This window comes from Humulus lupulus, chromosome 8 (genome assembly GCF_963169125.1).
Source record: "Humulus lupulus chromosome 8, drHumLupu1.1, whole genome shotgun sequence".
Lineage (NCBI taxonomy): Eukaryota > Viridiplantae > Streptophyta > Magnoliopsida > Rosales > Cannabaceae > Humulus > Humulus lupulus.
The window spans coordinates 121340681-121357778 of NC_084800.1; positions in this window are offsets into that span (position 1 = coordinate 121340681).

Below are 17098 nucleotides of genomic sequence, written 5' to 3' on the forward strand. Positions count from 1 at the left end.
TCATGCATATCACATACTGGGTGTACCTCTGGTTCGAGCATGAAATAATAAAAGAATGACCTTTGAGAATGATCGATCCTTAAGTCCCTTAGCAGTCACCTAGTCATAACCAAATATGAAATCCCATTAATAAAATAAATCATAAAAGGTTCATGGTCTAAACCCAGCTCCTGAGACCTCGAATCATACTACAACGGTTAGTAGATTGGATCTCGAGCCTTAGGAAATGAAAACCCGCGCTTAAAACTCTTAAACCCCATCATGGCACAAAAGGGAGGGGCGGGCCGCGACCTGCCCCTAAGGGTCGCGGCGCGTCCCCAAGACAGAAACCCTTATGTCTGGAAAACCAGGGGTGGGTCACAACTTGACCTAGTGGGTTGTGGCGCGCCTGCAAGACAAAGCCCAGGGGAGGCTCTGGAATGGGTTCAAGTCGTGACTTGCATGAACTTGGTCACGACTTGACCCTGCAAACCCAGCTCCCCTTCCTATTTCTCAATTTAAATCTCAATCAAACCTTCACCAAATCAATCCCAAAATAACAACCAACATTACTACAACATCACCATCAGTTTAGCAACAAAACTCAAGCTTTATAACACTTAAAACCATACCAAATAACCACTTCTAAACACACAGATTCTCAAAAGTTAAACTAACTAAAAAACAATGCAAAACCAAGAAACATCAACTGAAAACCTTACCTCAAACACAGAATTGAACCTTTCCAATGGTTGAACGCAACCCTAAGCTCACAACCCTTAATTCCCCAAGTTGAATCCTTAACATTGCTCAAAAAATTACCACTTGAGAGAGAGAAACAGATGATCGAGAGATGGAGAGAGAACTTTGTTTTTGCTGCCTTAAACTCTACAACCTTCTAAGTTTAAAACATATCCCATGGTCAGAAGACCAAAATGCCCCTAAGCCCAATTAAAGCCTTTACAGCCACCCAAGGGCGAAATAGTCATTTCCCATCTATCCCATTAATTATAATTAACGTCCTCCAAATCCTGTTATTCCCAATATTCTCAAATAATAATTAAATCATAACCCATTACTTGTTCATTCCTGATAATGTACTAAACATCAAATTACCCCTAGACTTACTCCGAGCTTGGAAATTAATCTCGTTATGAACAAACCGGTAACTTGCATTCTAGGATCATCTAATGTCGAATAGCTCGAACATATTCACATAATAATGTGGTCTCATCCATAAATCACAAACATGCACATATATATATATATACAGATATGCTCTTAATAGATCAAAATTATGAAAATGCCCTTCTAATAAGAAGTGGGCCCACAGGCATGCAATTATCATCATATCATCATATAATCATGCATTTAATTACATAATTGCATATTAAATCAACTATGGGCCTCCTCGCCCACAAATCCAGGAATTATGCCACATTAGGGAATTTGGGTCGTTACAACTATCCCCTCCTTACAGAAATTTCGTCCTCGAAATTTACCCGAACAACTCGGGATACTGCCTCTGGATATCTGACTCTCGCTCTCAGGTCGCTTCCTCGACCTTGTTGTTCCTCCATAATACCTTAACCAAATGTATAGTTTTATACCTCAGGACCTTGTCCTTTCTGTCTAGTATCTAGACTGGTTGTTCCTCGTAGAAGAGATCTGCCTCAAGCTCCAGATCCTCGTAACTCAAAACATGAGTCACATCTGATACATACCTCTGAAAAGCTGAAACATGAAATGCATTATGCACGGCTGACAATGCCAGTGGTAAGGGCAACCTATAGGCCACTTGACCAATCCTCTACAGGATCTCAAATGGACCTACAAATTTAGGGCTCATCTTGCCCTTCTTCCCAAATCTTCTCACCTTTTTCCATGGCGAGACTCTAAGGAAAACATAGTCTATAATATCTGTTTTCCTGGAAGGGAAATTTCATAATTTCTCCACTGTGTGCATCTTTGTGTTTTTTTTTTCTTTTCCTTTGATGGAATATTGGATATGTATGATTTCCAATGGAAATAAAATTCATGGTTTCTCATGTTTGAGTTTTTGTGGAATAACAACATGAGAATAATGTCAAGTGAATAAATAATGGCTCGTGTTAAGTTGTTATTTATTTAATTAAAAATTATTATTATTATGAGCATAATAGTAATAATAATATGCTTGAAATTATTTTATCATACTATGTGTAATTTTTTTGTTTTCCATAATATTAACTAATTGAATTTGTGAAAATACCATAATACCCTCAAGTTTGGGATTGGTTCAAGGTGCATTTTAGAGAGTTTATTTATTCTGATTTAACATGATTAAATATTCATAAAATTGGTCAAATTTTTTAAATTTAACTGATGATATCAGTTGTGGAACCTTAGTTTATTATTATATATTTTTTTAATAAAATAATATAAAGAATTCTTTGAAAAGAGGAACTTAACACTTCAAATGCTAACTTATTTTCTAAACCTTTTCAAAATGTGTTTACCATGATAATCTGAAGGAAAGAAATCATGGAAATAGAGAGGGAAGCAAATGGTCGAAGAGAGAGAATGTAGTTATCATTTTTTATAAAAAAAGAGAAGAAATTTTTGAGTTTTTGCACTTGGGAAAATCTGGGTGGTATTGGACATTTTAGAATCATTCTAGGGGTGGAAATAAACCTTTTGAGTGTGGGAAAAACAATTATAAGGTTTCAGATTGTGATTCACCATTTTTATCCAAGAAAATGCATATTCTTGGATAGTTTCGGATTTAAGGGTGTTTAGAGTGTATGGCGTGCGTAGTTGGTGACAAACAAGCTTAGGGGACTCCAAGAATCGGTTTGAACGTGAAGAAACAAGCTGAAATGGTTTAGAACCAGAAAAACCAATTTTGAGCTCCATTGTTGGCGGTACACCGACGTTGGAGAAGAAGACTTCGACCAAGGCGGTTCTAGCATGATTCTTTGGTGTCTTAGGGTCGATTTGGACTGCTGGAACATGTGTGAGATGTTTCCAAGTGGTTTGGAACGTTGGGGTAGCCGGCGCTGAAGAAGACGACAACTCCAGCGATAGCTCCGACAAACCCAATTTGGGTGTTTCCTGAGGTGTTTTTTTTTCCGGTTTTTCAATCTTAAAAATTAGTACATTAATTTTAGAGCTTTTTCCAACTGGTTTGATATTTTTCTGATTTTTTTTCAATTATTATGATTTGATTAATTATGAAAAATATTTTTATTGTTCAGAAAAATATTATTTTATGTAATGAATGATATCTGTATGATTTAGAATGGCTTTGTATGTTTAGACTTATGTTTTGAATGTATTTGATAATTTTCTACAACTATTTGCTTTTAAATATGTGATTTAAGAAAATAAATGTGGAAAAATTATTTAAATTAATTCTAAAAATTCTAGGAATTTTTATATATGTTTAAAATGAGATTCTAAGGCTCTCTGTAATTTTATTTCGAATTTTTATCATATATATAATTTCGATGATTTATTTGGCTTATCCTATATTTTAAATATGAAAAATATTAATGCTATTGATCTGAACTCTAGGTAATATTTGTGTGTTACTGTAGGGTGTAGAAACTGATATGTATAGTTAGAATCTATTTTTAATCAGTTATGAATTTTTCTTTAATTAGTTTTTCTATTAAATTAATTATGAAAAATAGTTATTTTGCCCAGAAAATTCTAAAATAATTTTTATAAGTTTATTTTAAAATTTTGAACAATTTTGTATGTTAGTTTGATTTTTGGGCTTGTTGTATTTTTATTTTTGATTATTTGAGTTTTATTTGAGAAATTGAGCAAAATAATTTATAAATGTTAAAAATTATTTTTCTAGTATTATATGAGTCTTTGCTTATTATTTAGGGTTTTAGAAAGTTGGTTGTTAAATTTTGTTGTCATATGATAATCTGTAGAAATTATTGAGTCTTTTATGTAATTATGATATAAAAGGATATTTTGGTAATTTTCACTTAAAAAGTATTTATATGAATTCATGCGATACGTTAAAAACATCATTGTTTGTGCATGTGACATGATGGCTCGAACTTTTGTGAAAATGAATTTAATTTACGTGCTATGCAGGTTAAAATTTCATGGTTAAATTATTTCGATAATTAGGGTTTTGAAATAAAACCCTAACGCCTATTTTTATTTTTCTTGAATTTTCGTTGTGTAATTGGACGTCAGGAGCTAGCGGTCGTCGAGGTGACAGAGCAAGTGGTTCTGGATACTTCAGTGAAAAACAAACTGCTTAAGATAAGAAGAGTGGACATCTGCGCATAGGGTGTACGTTATGCGTACAACCTTGTTTTCTTATCTGTTTGATTATGTAATTATATTTGTGACCTGAATTGTTGCATTAGGTTGACTAGTATGAGGATAGTGCTAGGGATTTTAGTCAGTAGACATGCTTAGATGGTAGAGTAGGCGTGCTACTAGATTCTAGCTGCTTGTGTGAGTATAATAGGATGCCACCACGGAACTGCCGAGTGTGAGTACAGCGCAGGCAGGGCAATGATGTCTTGAGGGAACGGGCGAGTGTGAGTACAGCGTAGGCTAGACTAGGTGCATTCGTGGGATTGCCGAGTGTGAGTATAGTGCAGACAAGGCAAATTACATTTCATGTCCGATCAACATGACTTGTTAGTATTTATGTGTGTGAGTGTAACACACATTATGCTAGTGTGATATGGTGCTTATATATCGCACGATGATTATTATGTTTATGATGTTTATTTTTGTTTTCTAGTTTGGGGAGTTATGTCCTACATAGCTCTTCTTACTGGGCGTTAGCGAACGGGTACTCTGTGTGCAGGTAAAGGCAAAGCAAAGTAGTGAGTGGTGCGGGCACAAGGCATGGACGGAACATGTTAGAGGTTGGGCTTTAGCTATTTTATGTTTTTAGAAATAAATGTTATGTTTTTTAATTTTCTCATACTTGAACAGTTACTTTCTTTATGTTGTTGTTATTAACATAGCGTCCAACTTTTTTATTTTTTAAATAATGAGATCTCATTGTCTGTTTAAATTTTAAATAAATATTTTCTTTTAGTGTCTTAAAGTTTTTATTATTTACTATTTTTAAACGGACTCTCTAAGTAACGTCTTGGGAAATGAGGATGTTACATAGTCTCCCACCTGGAACTCCACGTTCCTTCATTTGGGATCTACATAACTTTTCTGTCTACTTTGAGTAGCGAGCACCCAAGCTCTAATCTTCTCAATGGCCTCATTGTTCCTCTGAACTGCCTCAGGACCCAAGTGTAACACCCTACTATCTAGGGACCGTTACGTTGTGCATTTTAAGTAGTGCTAAACTTGCTAACCTAGTCATTTGGCCATAATCGTCTTACTAAGTGTGATTAATAGTTTCGGTTAAAATTTTTGGTTAAAGATACAACGTTTCACTAAAACATTTACTATATACATTGGGATCCCAAAATATATTTTAAAGGTTAATTACAATTAAAGATTTACAACCAGCCGACCTAAGCGGCAAAATAGGGTTTAACCCTAGTTCCCCTTTAAACCCTCGGCCATGGTGGTCGAGCAGCCGCATATGTACACATCGTCACCTAAGCTCTCCAACTCAAGGATGGTCCAGCTTTCTTTTGCCTTTACTTGCACCACATAGCACCCGTGAGCCAAAGCTCAGCAAGAAAACTCAATATGCTCATGAACAGATGATAACATGTCACTGAATCATAATAAGCATGCCTAGCAGTAATAATCTTATTTATGCATGCATGCAAGTCCAAATAAACGATTACGGAGGTCTGCGCCCTGTATAGATGACTATTGAGCCCATCTTTGAGTAGGTGACTAATGAGTCACACACTTAGGCTTTGCACCCTAATCAGATAAGTGACTAATGAGTTACGCACTTGAGCTCCACACCCTAATTAGATAAGTGACTAGTGAGTCATGCATTGTATAGGTGACTAATGAGTCAACACACTAGGGCTCTGCACCCTAAGCCACGTGACGTGACAGTCACCTGAGCCTTTTGGCCTTGGCTTTAAGTAACTAGCCTTTAGACTAGAACAACACTTTTAGTTTTCTTCAACCTTGGGGTCGGTCAAGCATTTAATTCTCATGTTGATTAGATCTAATCGTTTCGGCTCTGCGTTCAATATGCTTATGCCGCTCTTGGCTCATAGGTCAATTCCATACGACTCGTGCCATTTCTGACTAATGAGTCAGTACCACTCACAAGTAAGCAATGCAACTAGGCATATATCATATGTCAAATATCCAAATATAGGGCATTCAGCATGCTTACTAAACAATCACTAGCATAATTATGATCATGCACAATTACAGAGACTCAAGCTTTGATCAATCTCACATTCAACATCCATGCCATGCCCTAATCACATGTATCTTATGCATCACATAATGGGTGCAGTTTTCTTACCTTTAGTCCAAGCACAGGTTACCAATGAACGACCCTCGAGCACGATCCTGTTTCCAAGCCCCTAGCGAAAACCTAGTCACAGCCATAATATAAAATCCCATCAAAATGAGTAAATACATACTTTTGGACCAAGCCTAGCCTCTGGGACGTCGAATCCTACCAACCCGGGTAGTAAGATCGATCCTGTAATGACCCAACTACTGTGAACTTTGGACCATTAATGACTACTATACATAGACACTAATTCTTAATAAAACTTACAAGTGAAATAATCATAACTTCATTAAAAACTTGTAAAACAAATGTTAAACTACATAAAATTTAAAGTAGGATATGGGATCCCATTGTTTTTAAAAGAAAAACATAACAAAATTTTAAATAAAATGGATTACATAATAAAGTGCGGAAAATACATATAAAATTTAAAGAGACTTCATCCTCAAATCGAACGCTTGGTCCATCGATTCCATCCCGCCTCAATACACATCCCCAAGCTTCCAAGAACTTTTCCCGCCACCAAAGCTATTTTCCCTGCACATATAAAAATAAAGGAGTGAGCCTAATGCCCAGCAAGGAAAACCTAACACGTAAACCATATACATAAAATTCATAACGCAACATATAAGGAAACATATCATAAACATATGTCACACATACTATAATGGCCATTATTACTTGGGGCTCGTAAACTAAACAAGTCATATGCCCATTAGATTTGTGGGGCTTGCTATCTAAGCAAGTCATATGCCCATAGATTTATTGGGGCTTGTTAGTTATACAAGTCATATTCCCAAGTCTACAACATACATATCATAACTCATAAATCATAAGTTAACATAACACATAAATTATAAGATAACACATATAGCATATTTAATATCCTATCCTATTTTCCTTACCAAAAGTACCGGGATATGAGAACAAGTTTGAGACTTTGGAACACTCCTAAAAACCATCAATGAAAGGGTGAGTATACTGAAGAAAAAAGGAATGAAAATAATGAAAGAACTATACCATCAAAAATATACTTACCAAGAATCTTATGTTCAAGATCTTAGATTTCCTAACCAAGAATGAAGAATAGAGTTAGGATGTTGAGTAGAAAACTATAAGAACTTAAGGAAAACAATACCAAAATGAACTAGAGTTTGGAATACCTTGAATGCTTCTATGACTGATCTAAACCTTGAACTAAAATGTGCTATAAACCTTACTTCCCAAGTGTTTGGTAAGCTTATAATGATTAAGCTTATAATCCCCAACCCAAGTGTTTACACTCTCAAAAATATCCTAGCAGCTTGCAGCCTCTGAACTTAGCTTGATGAATGAATAAATGGCTGGGTACTAGGTCCTATTTATAGAGTTCAAGAATGAAAAGATCTTCATTTAACTTGAATAAAATAATGGCTTTTTAAGTGAAAAATATTTGAATTATCGTTCAGCAGAGGCTGAAGACTCGGTCAGAAAGATGCTGGACTCATCAAGAGGTTAAAGATTAAAATGAGAACGTTTTCAAAAACATTCAAAAATCTATCAAAGGAGCTGATATATCGCCCCTAGTAGGCGATATATCACCTGGGCCAGTATGCCCGAGGCTCATCGAGGTGATCGTGCGAAGTTACGTGTTTTTCATATCCCCATATTGCGATATATCGCCCCCTATAGCTACGATATATCGACATACGCTGAATATTTAAACACGAAATTGCACATTCTCAGCCTAATTTGAATTAAGTAAACAGCCTTGACTAAGTCCTCTAACGTTTTCAAAGCTGCTGACAGACCCTAGGATATTCAAATATTAATCTTAATAAACTTATTCCTCAAAAATACTTAATTATCATTAAACAGACACATGACAAGTGTTACTTTCTTATTGGGTCTAACTAAACCTTATAATATAATAAATATCACCATCAATATCAGTCATATTAATCAAACCTTAGGTTAAAATTAATATTATTAAACTATAGGTTAAACTTAGAAAATCTACAAGTGTTACTATGAGTGTCCAATTAAATCCCGGTCTGAACCAAAATCCACAGTCATAAAAATACTACTACTATTACTATTATTACTACTATCTCACTAGCTAAGTAAAGTTCTTGGACTCTGCAGATCCTGAGCCCTTAGGTTTAAGTTCTCATTAATAAAAACCCATTTTGGTCATTTCTGCCCTTTTGGGCTACGACCCCAAAAACCCAGGCCGCGGCCTGATCAACAACAGGGGCTAAACCCCTCTCTGTCTACATCATGGGCCATGGCCTAACAAAAAGGGGCAGCAGCCCAAAGTGCCCCCAACAGCCAAAAACCTTTTTTTTTTTTCAAGCCTGGGCCGTGACACACAATAAAAGGGTCACGACCCAACCACGAACACAACCCAAAAACTATGATTTTCCCACTTTATAAAATCTTCCAAAAACCTATCCAAACATACACAAATCACATAAACAAAGTCCCCAATCATCTCAATGGCACAAAATCCTCAAAACCCAAGCTTCAAACAATTCAAAATCTCCTCAAAACGTAAAATCCAAATCCAAAACTTTAGAAATTCTATGAAACAGAAACTCGAAAAGTCAAAGCTTGAATTTCCTCTGATTGTGTCGTTTCTCACCAAATCCTCCAGCTAATAAGCTTCTAATCTTTCCTAGAATCTCTATGCCTCAATCCTTGCTTGAATCCAAGTCCTAAAACTCGAGTTTCCTTCGAGAATGTGAACGGGTGTCGAAAAGGGAATAGGAGAGAGAGAGAGAGAGAGAGAACGTTCATTTTATATTTCTTAAAGGTTACTTTGAGATTAAGTAACCTAAAGCAAATCCTAATGCTCGGGGTCCCATAAATGCCCCTCGGGGTAAAATAGTCAAAATTCCCAGAATTCCCTCCTAGTCTCACTAACTCCCAATTTATCATCAAATGATCACTCCCATTACCCATAACTCTGTAAAGTGCTAAATACCCAAAATACCCCTTGACTCACTTCGAGTCAAGTATGGGTCCTGCTGTGACTTTCCCACTAGCTTGCTTCCTAGGATCGTCTCATGCCGAGTAACCCAAACATATTCACATAGTTATGTAGTACAACACACATACCACAAATATGTCAAATATAACCAAAACGGGCCAATTATGAAAATTTCCCAATTAAACAGAAATGGGTCCACATGCATATTTAATACACCTAAACATGCATATCAAGTCATATTATAATATAACTCACATAATGATGCACATAAATATCACACAATCACATAATTCCATACTTTTCCATCTTGACCCCCTAATCAAGGCCCTAAGCCTTTTTAGGAAATTTGGGACGTTACAACTATCCCCTCCTTACAGAAATTTCATCATCGAAATTTTAACTGAATAGCCCAGAACATCAATCCCGCATATCTGATTCTAGTCCTCAGGTCGCTCCCTCGACCCTACTGTTTGGAAAATACCTTAACCATAGGTACAACTTTGTTTCTCAGAACATTGTTCTTTCTATTTCATATATGGACTTGCTATTCCTCACAGGATAACATAGCCTCGAATTCCAGATCCTCATAACTCAACACATGCATCTCATCAAACACATGTTTCCTCAACAGGAAAATATGAAATACACTGTATACGGCCGACAGTGCCAACACTAAGGCCAATCCATAGGCAACCTGACTGATCCATTCTAGGATTTCTGACGGTCCTACTAATGTAGGGCTCAACTTGCCCTTATCTCCTCACCCCTTTCCATGGTGAAACTCTAAGGAAGATACAGTCTTCCACTTGGAACTCCACATTTCTTCACTTCAAATTAATATAAATTTCCCATTTACTCTAAGATGTGAGCATCCAGGCTCTAATCTTTCAATAACCTCACTGATCCCCTAAACTACCCCAGGATCCAAATATAACATCTTACCCATCTCATCCTAGTGAATGGGCAATATACATTTCCTACCATACAACATTTCATAAGGCACCCTTCCAATAACTAGATAACTCCATCTGATTCACCATAAATATGAGGATAATAAACTGTACTGAACTCCAACTGTATACTCATCGCCTTCAAGAACCTTCTCCAAGACTAGGAAGTAATAACAGGGTCCTCATCTAATAATATAAACGTCGAATTCTCAAGAAGGCGCAGTATCTCTCTCACATTGAGATCTGTATATTGGTCAACTGTATTACTCGTTATTACTGATATAAATGAGCTGACTTTGTACACTGGTCCATAATGACCCAAACTAAATCATGCTGGCCCACTATCCTTGGCAGCCCCACCACGAAATCCATTGCGATGTTCTCCTTCTTCCACTATGGGATATACAAAGGCTATAATGACCTTACTGGTTTCTGATACTCTGCCTCAACATCAACTTTGCCAAGTATTCTGTTACGTCCCTCTCCATCCCAGGCCACCAACATGAAGCTTTCTGATTCTAGTACATCTTCATGATGCTTGGATGAAGAGAATAAGAGGGTAGTATGAGATTCATCCAGAATCTCTCATCTGATCTCAGTGTCCATCGGGATACCTATCTGATCTTTATGCCTCACTAAACTCATGGCTGACACTGCATAATCCTTAGCTAATCCAGCTAAGACATTCCCCTCAATTTTCCCATCTGTGGTTCACTCAACTGTTTTCCTTTTAATCCTTTCTGAAATAATAACCTCAATGTGTAATATTGGCCACCTAGCCCACCAGTAACTCTGCTCTAGTTCTGGTCGTATCCATGAACTAACATGTTGCTTGGGCAATCACCTTTTCCTGTCAATGAGATATCAACCCTTGAGAATTCCTTCACAAAATTCATATAATATCCTGCTCATCCAAGGAAACTCTTGGCATCTGAGGCATTCCTTGATTTCGGCAAATCTCAAACTGAGAGTATACCACAATACCGTCGATCAAGATGATCACAAATCCAATTAAGATAATCTTTTAATACTCTATTCATTTAATCCATCAAAACAACTCAGCATTAATCAAATCCACCAAAACGTAACTCAGCACTCCTAGTGCCCTTATCTGATATAAAAGCAGTCTTTTGCATGTCCTTCTCCCTGATCTTCAACTAGTAATAACCAAATCAAAGATCCACCTTAAAGAATATTATCTTATTCAATAACGGAGTCTTTAGTTCTTACAGCTCTGCTGAAGCCATTCAATACAGTGTCCTAGACCTGGTTCCATCCCTGGAACCAACATAGTCACCATTCTATCTCTTCGTGTAAAGGTAACCCTAGCATATCCCCTAGAGATACTTCCAAAAACTCACAGAATAATCCAGTCTGTCCTGGTCCCACTGGCATGACCTAAGTGGTATCCACCACACTAGCTAAGGGTCCTGTGCATCCTCATGAAATAGGTCTCTAGCTCTAAATACATATGTCATAAGCATATAAGGTCCATGCACAGTGCCAACAAATACAAGGGTTTCCCACCCTCAAGCCCAAGAGTTACTATCCTTTCCTTGCAATCTATCATCGCCCCACACTTGGCTAACAAATCCATATCCAGGATCATAATGAATTCAGTCATAACCAACCCTATCAAATCAACTGATGAGTCCCTTCTCACCATAACCTTAACCAATCTCTTTAAATTACCAATAGAATATCACATTCTCATCACAACATAACCATGCAACCTGCATATCAATTCTATGCCTCTCCAGATGCAACAAGCAAAGAACAACATGGCACCAAAACCAGTCAGCACAATACAAAAATCAAAACTAAAAAATGACCTGCCACCACTGAGGAACCAGCCTCAGTCTCAGTCTCTGACTGCATCCAAGTGAACACTTGAGCTGGAGTCGAGCAATCCATCCCCTTTTGCTCATCCTTCCTTCACCTTGGGAATTTCCTCTTACGATGCCCAACCATTCCACGAAAGAAACATGACTTTGCTCGGCATTCTCCAAGATGATGCCTCTTACATCGAGTGCATTCTGGGTAAACTTTCCAATCCTTGTTCTTGCTCGATCCAATAAACGGAGGTATCACCGCTTGAGCCCCGTGCTCTCCAGCACTCTCCTTCTCTATCTGATTCTATGTGCTCTCAATAGCAAGAGCCTTCCCTACCACATGAGCATAGGTTGAGATTTCATACACTGGGGCCACTCTAATGCCCTGAGCTATTATGGGATTCAATCCCTACATAAACCTTTCCTTCCGAGCTACATCTGTGGGTACAATATCAAAAGCAAACTTGGCCTGTGTTAAACACATTAATGCTGCTCTTGATTCTTAAGCCAATACCATACGACCAGTGCTCAGTACCACCACTGATCTTGACTGATAAGTCACAGCTTCACGATCAATACTAAACACCAATGTCGTTTCCTGACTAATAAGTCAGTGCCATTCACAAGTAAGCAAAGTTGCTATGCATTTACAATGCAATCAATGTCCATAAATAGAGCACTCAACATGGCTCATCAATAATCATGCATGTCACATACTCGGTGCAGTTTTCATACCTCTAGTTCGAGCGTGAAATAATAAAAGAACGACCTTGGAGAACGATTGGTCCTTAAGTCCCTTAGCGATCACCTAGTCATAACCAAATATGAAATCCCATTAATAAAATAAATCATAACAGGTTCATGGTTTAAACCCCCCTCCCGGGACCTTGAATAGTACTAAAATAGTTAGTAGATTCGATCCTGAGCCTTAGGAAAATCCGTGCTTAAAACCCTTAAAAACTTATCTTGGCACAAAAGGGAGGGGCGGGCCGCGACCTGCCCCTAAAGGTCGTGGCGCCTCCCCAAGATAGAAACCCTTCTGTTTGGAAAACCAGGGGTGGGCCGCAGCTTGACCTAGTGGGTCGCGGTGCACCTACTAGACAGAGCCCAGGGGAGGCTCTAGAATGTGTTCAAGTCGCGACTTGCATGAACTCGGTCGGGACTTGAACCTATGAACCAACCTCCCCTACCTATTTCTTAATTTAAATCTCAATCAAACCTTCACCAAATTAATCCCAAAATCACAGCCAACATTAAAACAATATCACCTTTAGTTTAGCAAAAAAACTCAAGCTTTATAACACTTAAAACCACACCAAATTACCACTTCTAAAACCAAGATTGTCAAACCTTAAACTAACTCAAAAACAGCACAAAACCAGGAAACTTCAACTAAAAACCTTACCTCAAACACAAAATTGAACCCTTTCCAATGGCTGAACGCAACCCTAAGCTCACAAGCCTTAATTCCCCAAGTTGAATCCTTAAGTTTGCTCCAAAAATCACCACTCGAGAGAGAAAATGAGATGATCGAGAGATGGAGAGAGAACTCTGTTTTTGCTGCCTTAAACTCTACAGTCTTCTAAGTTTAAAACATATCCCATGGTCAAAAGACCAAAATGCCCCTAAGCCCAATTAAAACCTTTACAGCCACCCAAGGGCAAAAAAGTCATTTCCCATCTATCCCGTTAATTGTAATTAACGTCCTCCAATTCTCGTTATTCTCAATATTCTCAAATAATAATTAAATCATAACCCATTCCTGTTCATTCCCGGTAATGTACTAAACATCAAATTACCCCCAGACTTACCCCGAGCCTAGAAATTAATATTGTTATGACCAAACCGCTAACTTGCATTCTAGGATCGTGCCTTGTTGAATAGCTTGAACATATTCACATAAAAATTTGGTCTAATCCATAAATCATAAACATGCACATAAATATAAAGATATGCTCTTAACATATCAAAATTATGAAAATGCCCTTCTAATAAGAAGTGGGCCCACGGGCATGCAATTATCATCATATCATCATATAATCATGCATTTGATCACAAAAATGCATATTAAATCAATTATGGCCCTCCTGGCCCCCTAATCCAGGCATTAAGCCACATTGGAGAATTTGGGTCGTTACATCGACCCTGCTATTCCTCAACAGTATCTTCACTAGACGAATCTTCTTGTTCCGTAGAACCTTGTCTTTCCTGTCTAAGACCTGAATCGATCGCTCTTCATAAGAAAAATCTATTTGCAGTTCTAAATCTTCATACTTCAATACATGAGTCGTATCTGAGACGTACTTCTGAAGCATAAAAATGTGGAATATGTGATGATCCTCTCCCGATAGCGATGGTGGCAGTGCCAATCTATAGGCCACCTGCCTGTTCTTCTCCAGGATCTCAAAAGGTCCAATAAACCTAGGGCTCCACTTGCCCCTTTTCCCAAATCTTCTCACCCCTCGCAGTGGTGAGACTTGAAAAAACAGGTGGCCCCCTACCTAGAACTCCACTTTCCTACGCTTAGAATCAACGTAGCTTTTCTGTCTGCTCTGCGAGGCAAGCATTCAGGCTCGGATCTTCTCTATAGCCTCATTAGTCTTGTGAACCATCTCTGGTCCCAAATGCTTCCTTTCACCCATCTCATCCCAATGAATAAGTGATCTACACCTTCTTCCATATAACATCTCATATGGAGCTACTCTAATCTTTGATTGGTGACTATTGTTATATGAAAACTCAATCAATGGGAGATACTTACTCCAAGACCCCTCAAAGTCTATCACACATGACCAGAGCATGTCCTCCAACACCTGAATCGTCCTCTCAGACTATCCATCAGTCTGAGGATGAAAAGTTGTACTAAACTTCAGCTGAGTCCCCATAGCCTTCTTTAAACTACTCCAATACTTGGAGGTAAAGATAGGATCCCGGTCTGAAACTTGGACTTAGGAACCCCATGGAGACGTACAATCTCCCTCACGTACAACTCTGCATATGATCCATAGGATAGGTCATCTTCACTGGCAGAAAGTGAGCTGACTTGGTGTATCTGTCTACTATCACCCACACCGAGTCATGAAGCCCCATTGTCTTGGGTAAACCTCCCACAAAATACATGGTAATGTCCTCCCATTTCCATTTTGGGAATACCCAAAGGCTGTAGCAACCATGCTGGTCACTGATGTTTAGCTTTCACCTGCTGACAAGTCAAGCACTTGGCCACGTACTCTACTCCATCCTTCTTCATCCCAGTCCACTAATACAACGTCTGTAGATCCTGATACATCTTTGTGGTGCCTGAATGGAGTGAGTATGGTCTAGTATGGGATTCATCGAGTATCTCTTGTATAATCCCCATATCAGTCGGGACATAGATCCAACCCTTATATCATAATAGCCCTGTCTCTGAAATGGAATAGTCCTTAGCCACTCCAGCTAGGACATTCCCTTTAACCTCCTGCAATGATGAATGAACCATCTGACCCTCTCTTATCCTCTCCAAAAGGGTCGCCTGCAAAGTGATACAGGCCAACCGGCCCACAACCAACTATATTCTCGCTCTAGTCATCTCCTCTGCCAACTTTCTCGTTATCTGTGCAGAGCTAAACAGCTGTCATGGGCCCCTCCAGCATAGCACATCCACCACTATGTTGGCTTTCCCTAGGTGGTAAAGGATATCACAGTTATAGTCCTTTACCAGCTCCAACCAATACCTCTGCCTCATATTTAAATCCTTATGTGTGAAGAAGTACTTCAAACTCTTATGATAGGTGTATATCTCGCACTTCTCCTCATACAGATAGTGTCGCTAGACCTTTAGTGTGAATACCACCGCTGCCAACTCTGGGTAGGATACCGCTACTCATACTCCTTCAGTTGTGGTGACGCATAAGCAATAACCTTTTCATTATGTATCAACACGCATCCCAATCCCAATCTCCATGCATCACAATATACTACAAATTTCCCTCCCTCCGAAGGAATACTCAACACCGGAGCAGTAATCAACCATTGCTTCAATTCCTGAAAGCTATTCTCACACTTTTTTTACTAGACGAACTTCAGATTCTTCTGTGTCAATTCTATCATCGGTGCATCAATCTTTGAGAACCTTTCCATATACCGTCTATAATATCCCGCTAATCCAAGGAAGCTCCTAACCTCTGAGGCGTTCCTTGGCATTGGCCAATCTCTCACTGCCTCTATCTTAGCTAGATCTACCTTAATCCCATCTTCACCAACAATATGTCCAAGGAATGTCACTTCTGGTAGACAAAACTCACACTTCTTAAACTTGGCATACAACCGATGCTCCCTCAATATGTCAAAGGAATGTCACTTCTCGTTATGACCTTAATCCCTCAACCGCTTCCCGAGGTTATCCTTTGGCGAGCCAGTATGGAGAAGCCATGAGTTATTACATGGGAAATATTTCTGAAGGCGAGTGGGGGCTATGTATGATATTCCAGATGTCGAGTTGGGTAAGGCTTATATGCGAGCCTTTATCCAGGTACTTGTTAAAACACTTAATTTATGTTTTCTGGTTTTGATATCGCCTGACCATTGACATTTTGTTTTGTTTCTTTATCTTTACTTAGGCTTCCATCTTGGGCCACTGACTTGTCGCCTCAAGCTCCTCATCCACACAATGATTACAGCTTGAGCTTGAGGAGGCGACGAAGAATCTCTCCATGGCTGAAGTAGAGAAAGATGGTTTGACCGCACAGGTCTGTGATTTGAGGGGCCAGCTTGTTGAGGAAGTTTTTCAAAGGAATGCTACATTGGGCAAGGCTACTTTGACCTCTCACTCCAATAACAGACTTGTAGCAAGTATTCATGCCCTAAATGAGAAGATTAACGTGCTCGAGGCTAAGCTGGTTAATGCCGAGAATGGCATAGTCCCGCGCACGTTGCACATCGTGTGGAGGACTAACCCTAA